The sequence below is a fragment of the Carcharhinus amblyrhynchos genome, chromosome 7 (assembly GCF_965287045.1).
Source record: "Carcharhinus amblyrhynchos chromosome 7, sCarAmb.v2.hapA, whole genome shotgun sequence".
In the NCBI taxonomy this organism is placed as follows: Eukaryota; Metazoa; Chordata; class Chondrichthyes; order Carcharhiniformes; family Carcharhinidae; genus Carcharhinus; species Carcharhinus amblyrhynchos.
In genome coordinates, this window is record NC_137330.1 from 72,344,244 (window position 1) to 72,364,561 (window position 20,318).

At 41.4% G+C, this 20,318-nt stretch overlaps 1 protein-coding gene across 2 annotated transcripts in view; it reads right to left on the reverse strand.

The window, feature by feature from the left end:
• LOC145345042 (heparan sulfate glucosamine 3-O-sulfotransferase 5) overlaps positions 1 to 20,318 on the reverse strand; it is a 260,311-nt gene that overhangs the window by 195,207 nt on the left and 44,786 nt on the right. Inside the window, exon 2 of one of the 2 annotated variants that reach the window (XM_080192576.1) lies at positions 14,331 to 14,495. The exons of the other annotated variant lie outside the window; for it this stretch is intronic. The gene's annotated coding sequence lies outside the window, so the exon portion shown is untranslated. The remainder of the gene's footprint in view (positions 1 to 14,330; positions 14,496 to 20,318) is intronic. 2 annotated transcript variants of the gene reach the window in all.

Below are 20,318 nucleotides of genomic sequence, written 5' to 3' on the forward strand. Positions count from 1 at the left end.
TAAGAAATAGGAGCAGGAGTAGGCCATCTAGCCCTTCGAGCCTGCCCCGCCATTCAATAAGATCATGGCTGATCTGTCGTGGCTCAGTTCCACTTTCCCACCCTCTCCTCATAACCCTTAATCCCCTCGCTTATCAAAAACCCATCAACCCGCATCTTAAAAATATTTAGCGAGGCAGCCTCCACCACTTCAACGGGCAGAGAATTCCAGAGATTCACCACCCTTTGAGTGAAGAAGTTCCTCCTCAACTCCGTTCTAAACCGCCCCCCTTTTATCTTGAGGCTGTGCCCCATAGTCCTACTGTCCTTTCTGAGCGGGAAGAGTCTCTCCACCTCTATCCTATCCATCCCATTCATCATCTTATATGTCTCAATGAGATCTCCCCTCATTCTTCTAAACTCTAACGAGTACAAGCCTAGTTTATTCAGCCTCTCCTCATAGCTCAACCCCCTCAACTCCGGCATCAGCCTAGTAAACCTCCTCTGCACTCCCTCCAAGGCCAAAATATCCTTGCGTAAGTGCGGCGACCAAAACTGCACACAGTACTCCAGCTGCGGCCTCACCAGTGCCCTATACAGCTGCAGCAAGACCCCCCTACTTTTATATTCAATCCCCCTCGCTATGGAGGCCAGCATCTCATTCGCCTTCCTGACCACATGCTGCACCTGCAGGCTGGGTTTTTTCGACTCATGCACAAGGACCCCGAGGTCCCTCTGCACCGTACATGGGGTTATGGAGAGGGCGGAGTGATGCGGATTGGCATGGAGGATATAAGAATCCATGGAGGCAGGTGGAAGGCATAAGGTGGTATTAATGAGACATTGGGAGTGTGTGTGATGTGGGGGTGGGGAGAGGTGAAGGAAGAGGACCAGAGAGTCCTACTGTTTTTGTACTACTGGAATACAGTTTTGATCTCCTTATTTGAAATAATATATAGTCATGTTAGTTTAGAGAAGGTTCATTTCACTCATTCTTGGGATGAAGGGTTTATCTTTTGTAGAAATATTGAGTAGTTGGGCCTATACCCATTGGAGTTTAGAAGAATAAGATGTAATCATATTGAAACATATAAGGTCTTAAGAGTACTTGGATGGATACTTGGGGCCGGGGATGTGGAGGGGTGTATCTTCTAGTGGAGAAAGAATAGAATAAGGGTACATGATTGAAGAATAAGTCTCCCTTTTAAAACAGAGACGAGGAACTTATTTTCTGTCAAAGAATCAGTAGTTTGTGGAAAGTACTGAGTCACTGAATTGATTCAAGGCTGAGTTCGACAGATTTTTGATGCACAAGGCTGTGAAGTGTTATGGAGAGCAGACAGGAAAGTGGAATCGAGGCCACAATAAGATCAACCATGATCTTCTCAAATGGTGGTGTGTTCTCCATGTGTCGTATGGCCTGCTCCTGCTCCTGAGTTCTATGTTCTTATGTGCTACACATAGCTACTCAGTTACTGAACAGTTCATGTGAATGGGCAGCAAGAGATGGATAACATTCAGGGTTGAGCTGATAAATGGCAATCATATTTGTATCACACAGGTACCAAACAATATCTCCAACAAGAGAAAATCTATTTCCTTTTGACTTTCAATGCTGTTACCATCATTGAATCCCCCCACTATCTTGGGACTGCCATTGACTAGAAATTGAACTGCACCAGCCACATGAATACTGTGGCTACAAGAACAGGTCAGAAGTTGAGAATTCTGTGATGAGTAACTCAACTCCAGATTCCCCAAAGCCTGTCCACCATCAACAAGGCACAAGTCAGGAAATTGATGGAATATTTTCATTTTGCTTACATGAGTGAAACTCTAATAACACTTAAGAAGCTTAACACCATCCAGGATCCAGGACAAAGCAGGTTCCATTCAATCCACCACCTTCAACATTCACTTCCTCTACCACCTACGAACAGTGGCAACGATATGTACCATCTACATAGTGCACTTCAGGAAGTCAGCAAGGCTCTTTCGACAACACCTTCCAGACCCATAGCCTCCAACACCTGGAAGGGCAAGGGTCGTAAATGCATGGGAACAACATCACCTCCAAGCCACACACCATTGTGACATATAATTATATTGCCGCTACCTCATTGTTACTGGGTCAAAATCTTGGAACTCCCTTCCTAACTGTATTGTGGGTGTCCCTGCACCACATGGACAGTAACGATTTAAGAAGGCAGCTCACCAAGGGCAGTGAGGGAAAAACAATATATGCCGGCTTAACCAGCAATACCTCTGTGAAGGAATCAATAAAAAGCCAGGCACCACTGGGAACAATCCACGACAATCAGAAGAGATGACAGCATTGTGAGTGAGAGGTGGGAGTTTGCAGCATCACAATCAGGAGGGAGAAAAAGATGGGGAGAATGGTGGAGGGGTTTTTCTGGAGCATGGCAGTTATGATGGAGGCACAGAATGGTGGATGGAACTGAGGCTGTTGATTTGAATGATTACCGAAGTGAGGAGAGGCCACGAAGGGCAGAGAGTTTGCCTGAGGGGCCAGGGAAGCAGCCCTGTTCACTCTGGCTCACAAGTAGTGCTATAAAAAGCAGTGAACTCTTTGTGCCAGCTGGCTTTCTCTTTGTTTTCCTGCTGGGATTTCCGAATGCTGAAAGATTTGGCTGATCAAGTTTAAATTTGAAACAGACTGCCAATTGCATAGTGGGAGCCTGATTTAAAAATTGTCCCAACTCTGCAAGACAGGTCACAGATGAGGCACAAATTCTGAACTGCAAAAATGATACCAAATGTGTTCACAATGGGTTGGGCTGATATTTCAGGATTTTGAACTTTTAACGCTCCTCCGTTCTGACCCTCTCATGCTTATCATTGTGGGAAAGGCTTAAAATTGACCTCATAGTCAAATGTTCTGGGCATTTTTTCTGATATTTTCCTATGCAAAAGAGATGCAATGTTATTTTTACACTGATGTAAGGAAGTATCAGCCAAATATCATGAATAATTTACTAGACAGAGAATGTAAGTACTTGAACAAAATTCTCCCCAGGCAGGTAAAGTCAAATTTACAGCCGACTTTATAATAGATAGCTTGCTGACTGTTTTCCTTTCCATAGCTGTTGCAGACTGATTGTGCAGTGGAACTCAGCCTTAGGCTAGAATATTACAGCCGTATATACTGGTGGGATTTTCCCATCCTGCTGCAGTGAACGGAGATTTGGCTGGGCACCAAATTCTCCAATTTCGCCACAGCGAGAGCGTGGCAGGAATCGGCCAGCAAGATCGCACTCTCAGTATTACAGATTTGTTTTTTTAAAAAACTTTTCTTTTGGTCTAGATATTCTCTGGCTTGCAATAATGTTGAATGGAAAAATCAAACAGCACCACCTGTGTCCTGAAGATCGCTAGTTAAAATAGATACATATCAGTAAATAAGCAGAAAACTGCCTTTAGTTTATTTCTGCTCCACATGCTTTCAAATACCTTCATGTGATCCTCTTCTTTATAAATCAGCAGAATGAAATTAAGGTGGACTGGTTCAGGTCTTAACTACAAATACATTATTCAACAGTAATACAAGAGGTGAATACTAGCAGTAACATTTAATTTTTTTTTAATCACTAAGTTGCGCTAGTCAGCCACTGGTAGAACTTAAATGCTGAGTGCTGCACAGTTACAAGCAAAGTAACATTTCTTCCAGAGCAGTGAGTTTCTTTCTTCCCATTGCTTATGGAAACCACATGACCTAAAAATGTTTCTCCTCTGAAATTCAAACTGAGTAGGTTCATAATCAGAATTTTTGCACTCTATGGGTGAGATTTTCTATACCCCCGCAGTGTGTTTTGTGGAGGTGTAGGCAACCCGCCATTGGCCGGCGGCAACCCACCATTGGCCGGTGGCTGGATCTTCCCATTCTGCTGCTGTCAATGGGTGATGGAATTTTACTGGCATGCCCGCCCCGATTCCGAGGGTGGGCGAGGCTTGGAAAATGGCATTCTCTATTGGCCCTGGAGCGGGATTGTACGAATCTCGGGTGGATAAGCCAGTAAAATTTCACCTGGGGTTTCCCATTGTTCAGCCTCTCTGCCACTGGGAAAACTGCTGTGGATGGTGGGCAGTGGAGGGAAGGGAAAATTCCTCCAGCTGGATCAGTTGAAAAATCCTGCCCTCAGAATTTATTACATGGAGGTTGGAATTCAAGGCAAAGGGAATCTTGTAAGGCTGTGTTGAGTGCACACCTAGAGTACTATGTAAAATTTTGATCCCATATTCCCAAGGAAGAATACATTTTTCTTTAGAGAGGTCCAACAGAAGTTCATTAGATTGATTCCTGGGTGAGAGGGTTGTCCAAGTGAGGAAAGATTGACTACATTGGGCAGGAACTCTCATGAGTTTAGAGGAAGGGTGATCTCATTGAACCAAACAATATTCTAAAATGGCTTGACCGGGTACATGCTGGAAGCTATTTCACCTGGCTGGAAAATCCAGAGGCAGGATTTTCTAGCTGCGTGTCCCCAAGACTGGAAATTCCTGCCCAAAGTCAATGGACTTTTAAATTGTACACTGGATTTTCTGTCCCATGGCGGATGGGATGGAAAAATTCCACCCTAGAACTAGGGTGTATACAGTCAGGATAAGAGAGCAGTCATTTAGGACTGATATGAAGGGAAATGTCAATACTCAGAGGGTTCTGAACCATCAGAATTCTCGATCCAAAAATTCATGAAAAATCTTGAGACAGCGTCTTTCAAACCCATGGCTATTTCCATCTAGGAGGACAAGGGCACCAGATAGGAGGACAAGGAACACAACCACCTATAAGTTTCCCTCCAAACCACTCACCATCCTGACTTGCAAATAAATTGCTGTTCCTTTGCAGTCGCTGAGTCCTGAATCCTGGAATTCTCTCCCTAACAGCATTGTGGGTCAACCCTTAATACATGGACTGCAGCAATTCAAGAAAGAAGCCTTACCATTTCCTTTCTATGAACAGCTAGGGATGGGCAATAAATGCTGGCCAGCCAGCGATGCCCATATCCCACGAATGAATAAAAGAAAGCCCAGCTGCCTGTGGATGCTCAGTTGTTGAGTATAATCACAGCTGGGATGGATAAATTTGTGCATTCCAAAGGAACCAATGGATATGGGCATTGGGTGGGAGTTGATTTTGAGGATCAGCCATGATCTTATTGAATGTAAAGTAGGCTATTGGGGCTGTATAGCTCACCTCTCTTATTTCTTGTGTTCAGGGAGATTTAAATAAGTATTACAGAAGCTAAAGTACGGCTCACGGTAAAAATCTAAAATGAAAACAAAAAATGCTGGAAATACTCAGGAGATCTGGCAGTATCTGTGGAAACTGAAACTGAATTGATTTTTCAGGTTGACCTTTCATTAGAGCTAAAGAAAGTTTGAGATGCAGCAGATTTTAAACAAGGCCAGATGCAGGGAACGGAGGGAGATGGGAAAGAACGGAAGTCTGATAGGGTGGAAGGCAAGAAAGATAAAGGAATGATGATGCAAAACAAAAAGAGGATATTAATGGAACAAGGGATAAAAAATGACCTAGAGGAGGTGTAAATGATTAAAAAAAAACTCATCACCAGCATGTTGAAAAAATGGGAGCAGTGTTTATGATCCAAAATTGTTGAACTCCACGTTGAGTCTGGAAGGCTATGAAGTGTCTAATTGAAAAAGAAGTTATACTCCTCATGATATGTTAACCAGCTGCTTCCCCTGATCACATGGGTTTACCGTCTGGTGATTCAGCTTAAAATCATCCCTGCTTTCTTTAAGTAATATTGTTTTGAACCCCATACGTGGGTGGGACAAAATTAGCCACCAGTCTCAGATGAAGAATCAAATACTACTTAGGACTTCAGTTATTTCCAAAACCATTGTATAAGAATGTTCTCAGTACTACTAGTTATCAGTGAAAAAAGTTAGTAATGTTGGATAGAATCAATGGGGACGAAATATGTCAACAAAATGAAAAGCTGTAATATAGGTAATTAGCTTTTATAAAATGGATTTCAATACCATCCACAAAGGGCATTGAGTAGTGTTGGATTTTGTACCTGTGATCATAGATCAATTGTCCATTGAGGGAGGTATGGTGCAGTGATATTGGACTGGGCTGACTATCTGAATAAAGAGAGATGTTTACACAGACCTGCTGTTTTCAGACTCAAACAATTGCAAAGAGTAGCAATTGATCTTAAGATAATTTTAGGTGAGGCAAAAATACAGGGGCTGAAAACTGATGTCTGTTGCCTTCAAAATGCTGTATAGCAATGGCAAACACCCCATCTTAACAGGGTGGGGTTCCTGTTCAGTTTACATTGCACCCATGTGATTCAAAAACATCTTTAGTGCGAACAACCTGTGCACTCATTTTGTATTAAGCTCAGCAAAATCCCTACACTAAAAGAAGTAAATAAAGACATATTCCAGTGACCCATCTTTGAAACTGCCATGGTGGAATTCAAATTCTATTAAAAAATATCTGGAATTAAGAATCTACTGATGACCATGAAAATGTTGTCGACATGTCAGAAAAACTCATCTGGTTCATGAATGTCTTTTAGGGAAGGAAATCTACTGTCCTCACCTAGTCTGGCCTACATGTGACTCCAGATCCACAGCAATGTGGTTAACTCTTAAATGTTCTCAGGGATGGGCACAAATGCTGGTCCAGCCAACGTTGCCCATATTGTAAGAACAAATAAAAAAAATCATAACGTGGAACTTTTTCCTGTACTTGGTGAAGGGTGTTATTGGGGATAGGGGCCTTTATAGCACATAAGTGCCATAATAATCCTACTGAACCTTGGAGAATGTGAGCAGATGGTCCTGTTTCTGGAGTACTCTGACCATTTTATAGTGGTATGCCTTTATTGACTTCTTTTAGTGTAGGGATTTTGCTGAGCTTAACACAAAATGAGTGCACAGTTTGTTAGCACTAAAGGTGTTTTTGAATCACATGGGTGCAATGTAAACTGAACAGGAATCCCACCCTGGTATAATGGGGTGTTTGTCATTGCCATACAGCATTTTAAGGCAACAGACATCATTTTTTCAGCCCCTGTATTTTTGCCTCACCTAAAATTATCTTAAGATCAATTGCTACTCTTTGCAGTTGTTTGAGTCTGAAAACAGCAGCTCTGTGTAAACATCTCTCTTTATTCAGTGCCATAATCAAGTCAAGCAAATAAATGAGATGATGAGCACATTCTTTTTTATTTGACTATAACAAATAGCTTTAATCTTGTAGATCAAAAAAGCTTGCAAGTACCAGAAAAATCATTTGACCTCTTCAAACCATTTTATTCTGCTGTTTGTTTGAAATGTCCTTGACATGTTTATACATGTTACTTGAATTCGCAGTCATTAGTGAAATGAGTGTTGGTTTTTTTAAGCAGGCCTGATTTAAAATAGCAATTGTTTGTTTTTGATGTACAATTTTGTTAGCTTGACTCTTTTTGCAGTATTCCATTATATAAACAAGCAATTATGTATGTACACAAATAGAAATCTACATGTATATTTTTCTCTCTTACACACACATATACAGCGACCCTGTTAATAAAAGCACTCAGTAAATATGTTATTTAAATTCGGTTTGGTTTTGAAATGTGTCCTTGCTTTCCAGAAGAATTGAAAGGGAAGTAAATCTCCTTACCATAAACTGTTAAAATGTCCTGAGCAAGCTGACTGAACAGTTCAGGTCAGCTCAGCGAAATTAAGTGAAGCTCACAATATTCAGACTTAATTCAAATTTAGCTCACAACTGACCAGAATTTGCTGCAGTAAAGTATTCTAGCATCGATTCCCATTTTAGAGACTTGTCATTGGAACCTTAAGCTCAGAAATGCTTTGCCTACGAATTTGCTCAGTGCCATCTGATAATGACACAATGAGAGAAATAGGGTGTTGGTGACCAAGCTGAACAGGGGAACATGTTGAGCTTTTAGGAACAGGACTAAAACACAGGAGGGACTGAGAAGAAATGTGAATTTGAGTGGTGAAATCAATGCCCAATCAAATCGTGCGGCAAGAGAAATGGGGGGAATCATACCAAAAGATGGCTGAGTGTTGTTTCCGGCTAGAAGACTGACGTGTTTCTCTCCAGATCATAGGACACTTTGTCTGAAAAAAAATCAAGAGGGAATGTTTCATGCTGTCATGCAGGGGCGAATGTAAACACAGAGGCTGCATTGGAACCGGGGCACTATCTTTAAAGGGCACCCCGCTTGCAACAGGAATAAACCTTCTCCCACAGAGTGAATAAAGGGAGGTGGGGAGTGATGCTGCACACTCTGCAACCAGGATTGGAGGTGGGGTGGGGGGGAGGGGGGGGGGGGTAGGTGGGGGGAGGGAGGGAGAGCACTGCATACATTGTGACTGGCGATCGACTTGGAGGGGCAGTGATCGGCTAAGTGGCGAGTGATCGGCTGGGCTGGCGGTGGGTGATGATTATCCATGCTTCAGGGGGGTGGGGGGGAGGGGTGCCAGTGATATTGGGTGATGAGCCAGTGATAACAGGGATGCTCTTTCTGTGCTTTTGCACAGAACAGAAAGAGATCTGCACTTGTGCAATGGCACCCTCTGATGTAAGCAGCTGGCTTTCAGCGAGCTTAGGCCCAATCCCCTCCCCTTGCTGTTTGGAAACAGACCTTGCTTCGTTTTTTGCTCAGAGTGTCATAGGTGTGGTTAGCACTGCTGCCTCACAGCTCTAGGGATGTGAATACAATTCTGGCCTCGGGTAACTATGTGGAGTTTGCATGTTCTCTCCATGTCTGCGTGGGCTTCCTTCTAGCGCACTAGTTTCTTCCCACAATACAAAAATGTGTGGGTTAGGTTAATTGCCAATGCTAAATTGACCCTTAATGTCAGGGGGATTCGCAGGGTACATTTTGTGGGGTTATGGGGATAAAGTCTGGGTGGGATTGTTGTTGATGCAGGCTCGATGAGCCAAATGGCCTCCTTCTGCACTGCAGAGATGCTATGACTTTGTGAAGATTGGATTTTTAACTCACCCAAATAATGGAGCTGAAAATTTTCTGTTTTAATGCTCATTCAGAACTTTGAATTTTTTTGGTAAGACTGCCCTATAGTGTCTGACTATTTTTGTGGGCATGATGTGGAAATGCCAGCATTGGACTGGGGTAAACACAGTAAGAAGTTTCACAACACCAGGTTAATGTCCAACAGGTTTATTTGGTAGCAATACGACACCACACAACCCTGCCACAGCAACCTTTGCAAGACGTGCCGGATCATCAATACGGATGCCATCATCTCATGTAAGAACACCATTCACCAGGTACATGGTACATACTGTTGCAACTCGTCCAATGTTGTCTACCTGATACGCTGCAGGAAAGGATGTCCCAAGGCATGGTACACTGGGGAGACCATGCAGACGTTATGACAACAGATGAATGAACACTGCTCAACAATCACCTGGCAAGAGTGTTCTCTTCTTGTTGGGCAATACTTCAGCAGTCACGAGCATTCGGTCTCTGATCTTCAGGTAAACGTTCTCTAAGGTGGCCTTCACGCCACACGGCAATGCAGAGTCGCTGGGCAGAGACTGATAGTCAAGTTTCACACACATGAGGACGGCCTCAATCGGGATCTTGGGTTCATGTCATCCTATCTGTAACTCCCACATCTTGCCTGGGTTTGCAAAACCTCATAACTGTCCGGCTGGAGACAATACACATCTCTTTAACCTGTGCTTAACCTTCTCTCCACTCACATTGTCTGTACCTTTAAGACTTGATTATCTGTAAAGATTTGCATTCCAACCATTATTTTGTAAATTGAGTTTGTGTCTTTATAAGCCCTGTTTGTGAACAGAACTCCCACTTACCTGATGAAGGAGCAGCGAGCTCTCCGAAAGCTAGTGGCTTTTGCTACCAAATAAACCTGTTGGACTTTAACCTGGTGTTGTGAGATTTCTTATTATTCTTGTCAGCATAGTATTTAAATGGCTGATTCAGTTTAGTTTCTGGTGAAAAGTAACTTGTAGGATGTTGATTTTGGAGAATTCAGTGATGATAATGCCATTGAACGTCCCGGTAAGATGTTTAGATTCATTTGTTGGACGTGGTCATTGCCTGGCACTGTGTCAGGTTCAGGATTATCAATATGGCAGGTATTGCAGTTAGTGAATAGGTATGCCTCACCTTCCATATTCGCAGCTTAGTTGCCTATTTTGCACAGCCCCACTGGAACACTAAGTCAAGAAATGTTTAAGTGTATAGAGCAATTGAAGGTCTACTTAAAAGAGCACTTTGCTCACTTAATTTCTGTAATAGTTTAATACTCCAGTGATATTGTGCAGTTTCTTGAAGTATTTCACTACGAAGAGTACAATATCTATTTATCCTGTGAGGACTTCCTTAATAGGTTCAGGATCCTAAAAGTATTTGTCTCAAAAGAAAAAATCCATAAAGGAATACAGCCTCGTTCTGTCTTTCTAAATAGGGGTGCAAAGTACAAGATTAAAAAGAACAATTTCTACAAGACTTCCCCCTGAGCTGAGTAAACCAAAAGGGGATATAATTGAAGGTATTAAAATTATGAATAAAGGCAATTTCCTGTCATTGGAGACTCAGTAATTTGGGGTCTTCAAGTGAAAGAGTGGAAGCAATTTCTTTGTGTAGAGGGTGTCAAAAGAAGATGAAATGCTTTATCACAGCTTGAGAGCAAGATCATGGCAACCTGGATAAGCATTTGAAACAGAGGAAGTTAAGGTGAAATGGGAAGACTACTAGGAGAATGAGATTAGCAGTGGTTTAATCGAGGCGAGTTGATATAAACAAGATCAGCTGAATGGCCTCATTCTGTGCTACAAACATTTATGGTTCTATAGGTTGAAAAATGAAATGGAGAATTGCATTCACATTCCTACTTAACATCAAACATTCTTTACTCATATAATTGCAGATCAAGAGGGGCATTAGTTGGACATTTAACAATGAGATTAATATCCATTTGAAATTACCAGCCTATTACACAAGCTAATCACTGAAGTGAACCTTTTTAAGTCTATTGACATTAAACACCTGGACTGGACTGCCTAGGTGCTGGCTGCTCACAATCTTCATTTGCACTTCAAACATTCAATTGCCAACCACATTCCAGATCAAAGAAAGTCTGCAGATAAATCAGCATAAGTCTACCCTTTAAAAATTAAGGACAAGAATATGGGAAAGGAACTTAAAAAAAAACTCTGAGTTACAACAGTTCAAAAAATATCAAAGCTCAGTGACCGAATTTCAAATATTTATCACACATCCAATCCGATAGGTTACTGATACCAATCACTATTTCCATCCAACTCAACCAAAGTCAGAAAGGGCTCAAGTCTTGTCAGTGAGTGTAATTGGGAGGTTGTTGGTTGAAGAATGGTGTCTTTTGAAGAAGTCTCCTTAGTCTTCAGTAGGATAACTGTATGTCTTTATGAACAACTACAACTATTTATATGTGTGCAGTAAAGTGTACAGAGTAGGTTTCTTCCTGTCTCTGTTCAACACCAACCTAATCCCTGAGTCTGGGTCATGTACCTTCTTACACCACTGTGCGGATGGTACTATACTCACATGAACATACAAACTAGGAGCAGTAAAAGGCCATTTGGTCCCTCGAGCTTTCTCTGCCATTTGATAAGATCATGACTGATCTGTTTGTGTTTCAAGATTTACATTCTCACCTACCTCCATAACCTTAGATTCCCTTGCTTAACAAGAATCTATCTACCTCCGTCTTAAAACTATTCAATGAACCCAAACCCCAAACTCGGTCCCACATAACCCCTGTATGTCCCATATACGACAAGTTTTACATTTACTCAATGGTGCCGGACTGTTGATGCAAGCAATATATAACCTGTAATTGCTATGTACACTTTACTAACTATATGGACATCCGAACATATGAATTAGGGGTTTGAGTAGGCCACTTGACCCTTCAAACCTACTCAATCATTCAAAAAGATTATGGCTGATTTGATTTTAACCTCAACTCCACATTCCTGCATATCCTTTATAACATTTCATCCCTTAGTTTATCAATAATCCATCTTGCACTGTGCTAAAAATATTCAGAGACTCTATTTCTACTGCCTTTGAGGAAGAGAGTTCCAAAGACTCATGACCCTCTGAGAGAAAGAAATTCTCCTCACCTTTTCATGAAAGGGTGACCATTTATTTTTAAACAGTGACCCCAAGTTCTAGATTTTCCCACAAGAGGAAACTTCTTCACATCCATCCTGTCAAGTATCCTCAGGGTCTTCAGTCAAACCAACTCCTACTCTTTTAGCTTATCAAACATTTCCTCATACGACAACCCATCTAGTCCAGGTGTTTATCTGGTAAACCTCTGATTTGATTGGATTTATTACTGTCACATGTAATTGGGAAAGTATTGTTTCTTGTGCACTGTACAGACAAGGCATTCCGTTCATAGAGTACTTAGGGGAGAAGGAAAGGATAGTATGCAGAATATCATGTTACAGTCATAGACCATTATCAGAGAGTTTAAAAGAGTTAGAATACAGTTTTAAATGCATTGAACAAGAGTAGAAGTTAGAATTAGAGGGTATGCTGGGGACAACTTGCAAGAAGTCACCACACTCTGGCATCATCTTGAAGATCAGAATTGTTTCCAATGCATTTATACCCTTCTCTGAAATAAGGAGATCAATACTGTCCATAGTACTCCAGATGTGGTCTCACCACTGCCCTGTTTATCCGAAGCATAACCTCTCTACTCTTGCATTCAATTCTTGCAGTAAATTATAACATTCTATTAGCTTTCCTAATTACTTGCTGTACCTGCCCCATGAACCAGAATCATTTCTCCCACACCAGTTTATAAGCCATGCATTAATGTCTTGAATCTTATTTGCCCTGTGTCAATTTACAAAAACTCACATAACAATCCTTTGAAATTCTGCTTCTTAATTTGGTGCCTAGATTCTTATACTGATGATATAGAATCTCCTTCCTTGTTCTACCTTTGTCATTGTTACCTACATGGATTCCAACTGGATCCTCCCCCTCCCACTCCAAGTTGCTCTCCAGCCCTGAGCAGATGTCCCAAACTGGACAAACAAAACAGGCACCCAGAATCTCGTCCTTTGCCGCAGAGAACAATATCAATGCCCCCTCACTATACTGTCTCCTACTATCGCTACATTGCTTCTTGATCCGCCCACAACCGCCCCTCCATCCCCCCATTGCTCCACTTAAACAGTTTCCTATACCATTGCCCATCTGGTTTCCAGTGATGTCTCAGTTGGTTTTTTAACTCAGTTTCATTAGCAGCTCAAATGGTCAAAACTCCCCCATCACTTTTTCCTCTTGCTCTCTCCCCCAAATTCCACCCCCCCGCTCTCTCCCAAACTCCCCCCACTATCTTCCCCAAACTCCCAAAGACTTCTCCCGCTCTCTCCACTCGTCCCAACTCCCCACTGCAGTCACCTCTCAACCCAACACCCCCCACTCTCTCCTCGTGCCCCAACTCCCCTGCTCCCTCTTCTCTTCCCAGCTCCCCCTTCCTCTCGCCCTAACTCACCCCTCCTCTTGCCCCAACACCCTCCCGCTCTTCTCTCGCCCCAACTCCCCTCTCCACTTGCCCCAACCCCCCCTCTCTTGCCCCAACTCCCTCCTGCTCTTCTCTCACCCCAACTCCTTCTCGTTCTCCTCTTGTCCCAAACCAACTCGACACTCTCCTCTCCACCTCAACCACCGCCCCCCCCGTTTTCTCCTCTCGCCCTAATTCCCCCTGCTCGCTCCTCTCTCCCCAACTTCCCCCACTTTCTCTTCTTGCACCCCCCACCCCATGCTCTCCTCTCTTTCCCGGCTCTGTCCTCCCATCTCAGCTCCCCCCCACCTTCAACCCCCGGTCTCTCCTCTCACCTGAACTCCCCCAGTGTCTCCTCTCGCATTGTTTTCAGATCCTACCCTCCCCTCCATTCCACCTATTCTCTCCTCTGGCACTGTTTTCAGACTCCCCCTGCTCTGCCCAATTGTCTCAGATTCTCTGCTGCCTCCACTCTCTATTATCACTGCATGTTTTTTGAAAGTCAATCTAAAACCGTACTTTATTTTGTAGCTGTGTTGTCTCAGAGTGGGGGCAGTTAGTGGTGGACTAGTGTTCCAGAGACCTTTGCTAATGATTCAGCAATTTAAACTCAAATCTCAGTGTGACAGCTGGGGAGTTTAAATTCAGATAACTGAATACATTTGGAAGCTAGAGTCAGTAAAAGTGACCATGTAACTATGGGATTGTTATTTAAAAAAAAGATAGGATCACTGGTGTCCTTTTGTGAAGGAAACCTGCCGTCCTTACCTGGTCTGGGTGATTCTCAGACCCTCAGCAATGTGGCTGACTCTAAACGGTCCAGTAAAATGCCAAGCAAGCCATTCTGTTGTCAAGAAGGCAGTTCACCACCACCTTCCCAAGGGCAACTAGGGATGGGCAACAAGTTCTGGCACTGCCGATGGTGCCCACATCCTGTGAATGAGCATAAAGAAGCCACGTAAATCTCGAATCCAAGCCATATTCTGCAGCTAACTGGATTGGCTTTGCTCAGCAGTGGATTAGAAAGCTCCAGGTTAACGGCATTTATCTAATTTAATACACATTGGCTGTTATTATATTGTCACTTGTTACAGCCCACTACTCATCTGGAGAGCTGAAGACTTGACTTTGTTTCCTTCGCGATGCTTATACCAGAATAAAAATGCCAGCAGCAGTACTGCGCCATGAATCTGACGATGCAAACCCTGCCAGGCTTCACACTGTGACCTAATGCTATCAAAAAACACACCTCCTCAGAGCTCAGATTAACCATAGAATGACCTTGCAACAGCTGCAATGCAAATACAACACAAACAAAGCCTTTCTAATCATTTGATTGCATTCTAACTTAATGAGGACATTAGGTATAAGTATTGATGCAGCCAGTAATTTCACATGAAGCAGTACTGACTTTAGTAAGGGTGCTGATATTAAATTGGCATTACTGCTTCTGGACATATCTGTGTCCACCTATTGAAATGGATTCCCTTGGTGATTTCAGAGGTAATTGCACATCAGTAACAATTTCAATGGCTGGTGCTGGGGAAAGTTCAATGACCAGTGTGCAAAGTTGTGAAACTGTACATGTAAGTAATGAAACCTGTGTGAAGCTATGGATACTCAATTGTTTGTTTATTGTCCACAAAAGCATCATGTCCGTCCCAAAATATAAAGGAGGAAGATTCCGCAGTTTCTGAGAGTCGCAGCAATTCACAGAAGTGTCTCTAGTTAAAAACATTTCTGTTATATAAACAAGACACAGACACTACATTAGGACAAGAAGTGCAAGGGACCCGCTGAGAGTACAGACTGCAGATTCACAACTCAACATAAACTAGGCATACACACCATCTGGCTTCTTCTTGGACCAGAAATCACATTGGAAATGGTGCGAATTGTCAGGTTATTGCAAAGGGCAAGTTTCTGATCGACAGTGTATCACAACAGTTAGAATAATACAATCCCAGTATAGCACGAAATACACATCTGCTAGGATTTCACTCATTGAAATGAAGAGGTGTAAACTACAAAGCCTAAGAAACTTCCCTAAGCACATTTATTTGCTAGGGTCTAACAGGGCCAAAATAGTCAAGGTCCCCATTTCAGGGTATTTCAATCTTCCTTTCAGTTTTAAACCCTTCAGAGCATTGTCATCAACATTGGCGACCCCTTGATAAAATCTTCACAAGATTTTACAGCCTTATACAAGTTAAATGTCAGATTGGTGATCTCCTGCCTTGAAGATTTCCTGTCCATGTCTTGCCATGAACCATCAGCTCAAAGACCAGATGCTGTGAAGCATTTTAAGGTATTCTGTGATCACGAGGAATGTTATATAAATGCAGGCCTTTCTTTTATTAGATACTAAAGCAGCCAAGTGTACTTTAGACAATGTTTGCTACTTGTCCTTGGGGCTTTAAAATTACATCTCCCATTTAATGTGCAAAAATCAAACTCACACAATGCTGCAGTCCTTGCATTTGTCACCGAACATATTTTTAAAATTTCTCAATCTTCAAAAATGATGTGCACTTAAACTTGTGTCTCCAGCATATGCCATCATGCATGTCCCACAAATTGATGGATGCATCGCAGGCTCCTGACACAAAGGTCTTAAAGTCCAGGAGACCGAGAGGCTCATGGCATCTCCACTGTGGTCCATGAATTTGTCTCAGATAAGGAGACCAAAACTCCAACCAATATTCCAGATTTAGCCTCACCAAGTCCCTGCAAAATTGTTACAAGACATCCCTTGTTCCTGTACTTGAATCCTCTTGCTATGAAGGCCAACATATCATTTACTTTTTTAAAATCACCTCCTGCACCTGTAAGTTTACCTTTAGTGACTGTTGTATGAGGACATCCAGGTCTCATTGCACATTTCCTTTTCTCAATTTATAGCAATTCACATTATAATCTGTCCTCTTGTTTTTGCTACTAAAGTGGATAACCTCACAGTTATCCACCTTATACTGTATCTGTCATTTTTTTATTATTCATTCATGGGACATGGGCATCGCTGACTGACCTAATTACCCAAAAGCAGCTGAGAGTCAACCACATTGACGTGGCTCTTAAGTCATATGTAGGCCAGACCAAGTAGGAATGGCAGATTTCCTTCACTAAAAGATATTACAGAGCCAGATGGGTTGTTCTGATAATCAACAATAGTTTCATAGCATGGTGATCAGTCGATTCTTAATTCCAGATATTTTTTATTGAATAAAAATTTGACTGTCTGCTGTGGCAGGATTCAAACCAAGGTCCCCAGAACATTAGCTTGTTTTCTGGATTAATAGTCTAGCAAAAATACCACTAGACCACTGCCTTCAATCCCTCTCACTAAATACTGTGTTTCCTGACATTTCTAAAATGTTATTTGCGTCCTGCTTTGTGAAAACAGAATCAAACTATGTATTTGGCTGGTCAGATTTTTCTTAATTCTCCATTTTTAACATTAATTGTCGTTGTAGCCCTGTTTGATTCTGACCCTAATTTCTCTACCAATCACTTTTCTTATTCCTTAAATTGCGTTCATCTTTGATTCCTCCTCTTCTGACTCATTGCATAGATGCTCATTTCCCCCTGCCATTTTAGATTTAAACCTCCCCAGCCACTTTAATAAATACTCTTCCTGAGACATCAGTCCCGGTCCTGCCCAGGTATAACTAGCTCCGCCAGAAACAGTGCCAATGCCCCGGGAATCTGAAGCCCCCCCCCCTGCACCATCTCTTCAGCCAAGTTTTCATTTGAAATAACCTGTTATTTTGACTCTGACTGGCACATGGTACCAGTAATAATCCAGAGACCTTTAATGCTTTACTTTTCAACTTACTTCCTACCTCCTTATATTCTGCTTTTAGGACCTCATCCCTTTTTTTAACTATAAATTAAAAAAAAAATCAACCTTTCATATACACCTCCTTATTGCTTCTTTCATCATTCAAAGTTTTGTTTCTATTTGTGTTCTCATTCTGTGAATTACCTTGGGATATTAATTATTGATGTAGAAGAAAGTATCTCAATGCCAATACTTGTTACAAACATATTCATGTTTCTTTAACATAGAAAATGTAGTTGAAGTTGATTTTCACCCCCATTGTGTCATTGAGTGTCTTTAAGATAGATACATAAATTCTTGATTAGTAAGGGGATCAGGGGTTATGGGGAAAAGGCAGGAGAATGGGGATGAGAAAAATATCAGCCATGGTTAAATGGCGGAGCAGACTCAATGGGCTGAGTGACCTAATTCTGCTCCCACGTTTTATGGTCTTATTGTCTTTTGGTTAAGATGTTAAACTGTCTTCCCTTTCAGGTGCATTCTTTAAAGTGTGCTCTTTTTGTTTCTTGGCCAACATTTAATCCTCAATCAATATTAATAAACATTTTAAGAAGTAATTTATTGCATTGTTGATCGTGGGACCTTGTGTTTGTCTGCAAAATGGCTGCCACATTTCCCTACATTAGAAGAATGACAATACTCATTCGTTGACTATGGAGTGCTCTGGGACATCCCAAGGACATGAAAAGAGTTACATAAGTATCAGATTATTTTTTTTAAATTTATTTTTGCTGCAAAACTACAGGAGCTAGGATCAATACAAACTGGATGGGTTATATCTGGGCAGGACCGGGACTGATGTTAGAAAACTACAGGCTGTATCATACATTTTCCTACATTATACTCAAAAGTGTTTTGGTTGCAAAAACCTGTGAGATATCCGGAGTCTATGAATGCCATATTGTACAAATGCAAGGCTTTTCTTCTTTCTGATAGGAATTTATATCTAATTATATTCAATTACTGGAAGTAGAAAATATATTAGACCTTTCAAAACATTATGTGGCTTGGCAGAGCGCTCTGCTGTACTGGAATTGGATGAGTAATACTGAAGATGAAAGTTATCAGCAGACATAAAGATTAGTTCAACAGATTTTCTGCGGTACAAAAATAGTCAATATTATAATTGAAAATATCTCTTCCCATCTCATTATCAATAAACGATTCAGATGACGCCATGAACTGCAAGAAGTACTCCAGCAGTTTACAACAATCATCTAGACCACAATCTGTTTAATTCTGTTTTGGGTTATATATTTACTGGCACTAGCTGTCATATTGAAAGCCAATGACAAGTGCATTTGATGTTGCTGATGTCTGAGCAGCCCTGCAGTGCAGGATAATCACTGGAAATGTATTGAATAATAATCAACACACAGTTGATTACAGACAGCGTGGTGGCATAGAGCTTTCGACTGCCAGTACACACTGCCACAAAGCATTACATCACAGTTTTGATTCATTACTCCTCAGAAATTAAATTTCTCAGGCTTACGGCAAAGCTTTGGTGAACATAGATTATGAAATGTTCTGAGGGACGTGAATGCATCACACACACACATACACACACATATCCTGGCAGTTTGTTGGCAGGAGCACTGGGGGGAAAGTTGACTAACTTGGTTTTCAGATGCAGAAAATGCATGGAAATGGGAGTACTGGGTTGGAAGAATAGTGGATAAAGCACTCTTCAAGAGAAGGCAATATAGCTTTAAATAAGCATGTTGCATCTCCCAGTGGGGACAGAAAATTGTGAGGAGAGTCATCTTTTTTTCCTCAAATAAATGCTGGCATTTGATGAAGGATAACACTGGTCATAGCCTGAGAAAAGTGTGCCCATACACCATTTCTAGCATTTGACCTAGGATGAAATTTGAATGATTAGGAGACGTTAAAGGAGAGATAATAACAGTGTGGAAGCCATTTTAACTAAAGCATCATGAACAATAGCTATTAATATTTGTGCATGAGCTAATTTCATAATCTTCATAAAATACTGAATTATAATTACTGTATGATTTATTTAACTAGATTAATAACTAATGCTGAAGTGAAAAATTTATTTTGAATACTACACTGATGGACGAAAAGTGTCATATTAATTAGTACAATAAATTATCTTATGTAGTAACATGCTGATTGCACTCATACAATAAATAATCTTCAATATTATCAAAACAGTTCTTCTTTGGTCTTTGAATAAAAGTAAAACATTAAGTATATAAACACTGTGTTATCTCATCATTATCAATCCTGGTAATGAGGTATACATATGCTGGACTGTGCAATCTCCATGGTGCAGTGCAATCTACTACAACCATAGTAGATATAACAGTATCATCTGCTTTTAGATTATACTCTTGAACCATGTGTACTTTGCATTACTTTGCTACTATCACATTATTCAACACATTTTTTATAATGATCTTGTCGAGGAGAAAAGTGTCTCATGACTCAATTTCTTGGAGACCTTTTCTATTATGAATGATATATCAGAAATCCAATATTTACTTATCAAAGCACCAGTAGCCTGACAAACTGTTGGTAAGTCCCGCTTCAACTGCCATTATCACATCATGTTAAAAGTTACATGTTAAAATCAGACTCACCTATTCTGGGAGCATGGTCAGTGCACTGGACAAAACATTCAGTGATGAATCACAACAAAACTTACAATCAAAACCGTATGGTATGCAGTTTATTTTCCTTTCTGTTATCTCACCTCATATATTCTCCATACCCTTTTTTAAATTCATTTATGGGACATGGGTGTCGCTGGCTGGCCAGCATTTATTGTCCATCCCTAGTTACCTGTGGGCCGTTGAGAGTCAACCACATTGCTATGGCTGTGGAGTCACATGTAAGCCAGACCAGGTAAAGGTGGCAGATTTCCTCCCCTAAAGAGACATTAATGA